The following is a 5,388-nucleotide window of genomic DNA, read 5'->3' as shown; positions in this document are numbered from 1 at the left end:
TATCTGTCTTCCTCTTTTAGCATTTGAATTTCTTCTGTTGTTGGTTCATATCCATTAGCCATAAGTGTAGCTAACATTTCAGTTTCATCAATTGGTTCAGTTCCTTCTCCTAAAGAACATTCTCCTGTTCCTTGTAATTCTGAAAATTCTTCTAACAATTCTGCATGTGAATCTATAGTTTGAATATAATAACATGTATCATCTGCAGATTGCGGTTGTTGCATGGCTCTATCTACTGAAAAGGTAACACTCTCGTCCTCTATACTTAGGGTCAGTTTCTTACCAAACACGTCTATTATTGCTTTAGCCGTGTTTAAGAATGGTCTTCCTAATATGAGAGGAACTCAAGAATCTTCTTCCATATCCAGAATAACAAAATCTACTGGAAATACTAAAGTACCAACTTTAACTTGCATGTTCTCCATTATCCCTCTAGGATATTTTACTGATCGATCGGCTAGTTGTATGCTTATTCGTGTTGGTTTCAATACTTCAAGGTCTAGTTTAGCGTATAGTGAATACGGCATTAAATTTATACTAGCACCTAAGTCTGCCAATGCTTCTATTGAACTAAGACTTCCCAGAAAACATGGAATTATGAAACTTCCTGGATCTGAAAGTTTTTCTGGTATCTTATTCAACAACACTGCAGAACAATTAGCATTCATTGTAACAACCGAGAGTTCTTCCATTTTCTTTCTATTCGTGATTAGATCTTTCAGAAAGTTAGCATATCTAGGCATTCCTGAAATTACATCAATGAAAGGAAGATTTACATTTATTTGTTTAAACATATCCAAGAATTTGGATTGCTCGGCTTCAAGTCTCTCTTTTCTCATTTTACTCGGGTAAGGAAGTGGTGGTTGGTATGGTTTAACATAAGGTTTAGCCTTAACTGTGTTATCTTCATTAACCTTTTCAACTACCGGTTCTGTTTCCTTATCTTGTTCAGGTTGTGGTTTTTGTGGAGTAGGAATAGCTTCATCAGAAATTACAGGCATTTCAGGTGGTTTAAGTGTAATACCACTTCTTGTGGTAATGGCTTTAGCTGTTTCATTCCGGGGGTTAGCATTTGTATCACTAGGTAAACTTCCCGGTTTTCTTTCACCTATTAACCTTGCTAGGTTGCTTACTTCTTGTTCCAAATTTTGAATAGAAGCTTGTTGATTTCTAAATGCTTGAGCATTTTGTTCATTGGTTTGTTTCTGAGATGTGAAAAACTGCGTTTGAGATTCAACTAGCTTCGACATCATATCTTCTAAATTTGTCTTTTTATCATCGGTTAATTGTGGTTTAATTGGAAAAATAGGTCTTTGCTGATTGTAAGTATTATTGGATACTTGTTGATTGCTAGGACCTTGTTGGTTGTTGTATGGAACATTTCGGTTATACTTTTGGTTTTGATTGTAGTTTGGTCTTGCCGGTTGATAATTATTCTGATAATTATTTTCAGGCCTTTGGATTATGTATGAAACATTCTCTCTTTGTTCCATTGTTAGTTCAACACTGAGACAATCTTTTGTCAAATGTGGTCCTCCACACTGCTCACAACTAATTCGTATTGAGTGAATATCTTTAGTCATCTTTTCCATTCGTCTCTCGACAGCATCTATCTTTGCGGAAATGGAATCTAAGTCATGGCTAGAATCGGCTCTAGCTGCTTTAGATGATCTAACGATATCTTTTTCTTGGTGCCACTCATGTGAGTGGGAAGCAGTGTTATCAATAATTTTGTAAGCGTCAGTTGCGGTTTTCTTCATAATAGAACCACCAGCTGCTATATCGATGTCTTTTCTTGTAGTGATGTCGCATCCTTGGTAGAATATTTGTACTATTTGACAAGTGTCTAAACCATGTTGCGGACATCCTCTTAATAACTTTCCAAATCTTGTCCACGCCTCATAAAGAGTTTCATTTGGATTTTGCGTGAACGTAACAATTTCTCCTTGAAGTCTCACGGCTTTAGATGCCGGAAAGAATTGTTTAAGGAATTTTTCAACTAAAACATCCCATGTATCAATCGCTCCTTCAGGTAACGATTCTAACCAATCTTTGGCTTCTCCCTTTAAAGTCCAGGGAAATAACATGAGATATATCTGTTCATCCTCCACTTCTCTTATTTTAAATAGAGTACAGATCCTATTAAAGGTACGAAGATGTTCATTTGGATCTTCCTTTGGCGCACCACTAAATTGGCGTTGATTTGTCACCATGTGGAGGATTTGTCCTTTGATTTCATAATCTGGCGCATTAATGTCTGGTTGAGTAATTGCGTGACCTTGGCCAGTGCGTTTAGCTCACATTCGGTCTTCCATACTTAGAGGTTCCAGATTCTCCATGATTGAATTTGTTAAATCTGAATCACTAGAGGATTCTGACTTAATGGTTGGTTCCTCGACAATCTCTGTTTGAATGATTGGTGGTTCTGGAGGAAAGATTAGTGGTTCAGGATCTCTGAATTGTCCCTGAAGATCCTCCGGATTCTCAATTGTGAGGTCGGGTTCAAAAAATGGATTATCGGAAATTTGAATTGGAGTACTTGGTCGACTGGATGACGATTCTAAAGAAAAATTAACGGCGACAATATTTGCTAGATGTCTTGATCGAGTTACAGGTGGTGAACGTACAAAAGGTGGTGAACGTTTTGCTCAGTGCATTCACTGAATATCCTATTAATTTTTAAAAAGAAAGAAAAATTATATAAGTTATCCAATTAATAGACTTTTCTGCTTTTGCCCACGTTTCGAATAGCCAATAGATGTAGCAGGGAGCCAGAACCCTTTAAATCAGAAGCTCACAACTCAGTCACTAACAAATCCAACTATTACTACGAAGCAGAAAATTTTGGATGTCTATCAATTTAATCACTTAAAATAATTTTTCGTTGAAATTTAAAGAAATTTTAGAGAAGAAATAGAAAATTCTATGTCCTAAAAACTAGAGGGTCGAGAAATAAGAAAGAAAAAGAGCGCGTAGAAAAACGTCGAAAAATAAAAGGTCGAAAAATAATGGGCGTCGAAAAATAAAAATAAGAAAGTAGTGCGTCGAAACTTAAAAAGGAACTAAAAACTAAGAATTAAAAGTTGCGTCTAAAAATATTAAAGCTTAAAAGAAAAACTATATCCTAAAACGGCAATAACTTAAAAAGGGTACTAAAATTTTAAAAAGGCGTCGCAAAATTCTAAAGCATCTAAATCTTAGTCTAAAGAAAAAACACTTAAGGAATTTTACGGCAAAGCCTAAAAATCTAAAAATAAAAATAACTATGGAAAAAACTATGATTTAAAACTAAATACGAGCGAAAAATACAAAAATTACGCTAAAACAAATAAAAAGTTACAAAATATAAAAATAAAACTTAAAGTTGTAAAAAGTACAATGTTTATAAAAATATTATTTTTTATAAAAGTATTAATTTTTATATAATTTATAAAACTAATTAAACTTAAAATACAAATTAATTAAAACTAATACTAAATAATTAAATAATCTAAAACTAATTAGGGTTATAATAATAATAATTATAAATTAATTAAATCCCTAAACTGGTCGGCTGAGGTTTCAGACCAATCAAATCACCTCATGCGATCGCATGAGGTGTTAGTTGATTTTTCATGCGGTCGCATGAGCATTTTATCCAGGCCACTTGTTGGGCTGCTACAGTGCAGGGCCTCGAGTGTTTTTATATTATTTTTTTTTTCTATTTTTCTGTTTATATAAAAATATTTATATAAAACTTATATTTTTACAAACTAAAATAAAAATAAAGAAACTTTATAAAACTTATATATTTAACAAACTCTTAAATATATATATTTTTTGTTTTTCTTTTTATATATTTTTGTATATTTAAAACGTATTTTTACAAAAAGTGTATTTTTATAAAAGTAAACTAAAAAAAAATCTTTTTTTTTATATATAGCGTTGCGTTTTCGGCGTTTAAGTAATTGTCCCCGGTAGCGGTGCCAAAAATACTTGATGTGCGTAGAGGTGTATACGAAATAGTTATATTTTTACAATGAAATACTATTAAATACGATACAATTTTACACAAGTTATTTATTTATTTATAGAGTGGAAATACCTAAACCTTGCTACAACACTTATAGGCAGTGTACCTAATCGTACAGTAGTGTAGTTTTTAGTAAGTCCGGTTCGTTCAACAGGGATCTTTTAAACAAGCTTAACGCTATATTTTTTTAAAAAACTATATTTGTAAAAATACAAAAATATATATAAGTAATATTATTATTATAAAAGGGGGGTTTTTACCGTTTAATGACCGGTTTATCGATTTTTAAAACTTTAGTCGCAGTTAAAACCTAATGTAAAATATTAAAAATAAATATAACTTAATTTAAAGCGTAAAGTAAATAACAATAATGAAATTGCGATAAATAAAAATGCGATAAAATAAAATTGCGATAATTAAAAAGTACGATAATTAAAAGTGCAATTAAATACAATGACAATAAATAAAAGTGCGATAATTAAAAGTGCAATTAAATATGAAAATAAAAGAATTATGCATATTTAAACTTCCATAATCATGATGTTCGACGTGTTGATTTTAGTTTATTCCCATGGGTTAATTGTCCTTTGTCCTGGATTATTCAATATGTCCGTCTGGTTTTTATCCATAACAGTCCATCGGTCATAATGCAAAATATGTCTAAAATAACCGTAGATCTCAACCTAGAGAACATATGTTGGTCAATATATGTCTAACAAGCTAGGTCGGGTCATAGTGTATCACAATCCTAAAGCTCGAGACCGACATGCAAAAGTTAACAAAAGTCATCTCAAAAGTCAACCTGACCCAATATGATCTTTAAATCTATACATGTTTATTATCATAGTATAAGTCTTGATAATTGAACGAATTTATAGTTTATCAAACTCAAAATATTCTTTATTTCGGGAGTTATATTATATTTGAATTATCATGGCAATCGAAAATATTATATTATTTCACATAGCTTTCCAATACTTGTAAATCAGATTATAGTGTTTATAAAGCTTTAAAACATGATAAGACAGTCAACTTTGACAATTGTTCAACAAAATGAGATGTGCTTTATATAAAAATTCTTTTACTCGATTAGTAATATTTGAAAATCCAATTTATCAATCTCATAGACAAGTTGTTTAAATATTAATTTACAGTTTTAAACACAATTTCAATTAACGTTAACCATAATTCAGTTGACCATATCTTTTAATCCGTTCATCGAAATCACGCGATTTCTAAATGAAAAGTTAATAATTTTTCACCAGCTTTTCAAAAACATGCATATCATATACCTTATCTCAGTAGCATATGTATTAAATTCATAATTCATATAAACTATCTAATGACGAAAATTAAAACATACAAGCATGCATAAA

This window comes from Rutidosis leptorrhynchoides, chromosome 2, assembly GCF_046630445.1.
Source record: "Rutidosis leptorrhynchoides isolate AG116_Rl617_1_P2 chromosome 2, CSIRO_AGI_Rlap_v1, whole genome shotgun sequence".
Taxonomy (NCBI): domain Eukaryota; kingdom Viridiplantae; phylum Streptophyta; class Magnoliopsida; order Asterales; family Asteraceae; genus Rutidosis; species Rutidosis leptorrhynchoides.
The sequence above is the reverse complement of the archived record's forward strand: the minus strand, read 5'-3'. Positions refer to the sequence as shown.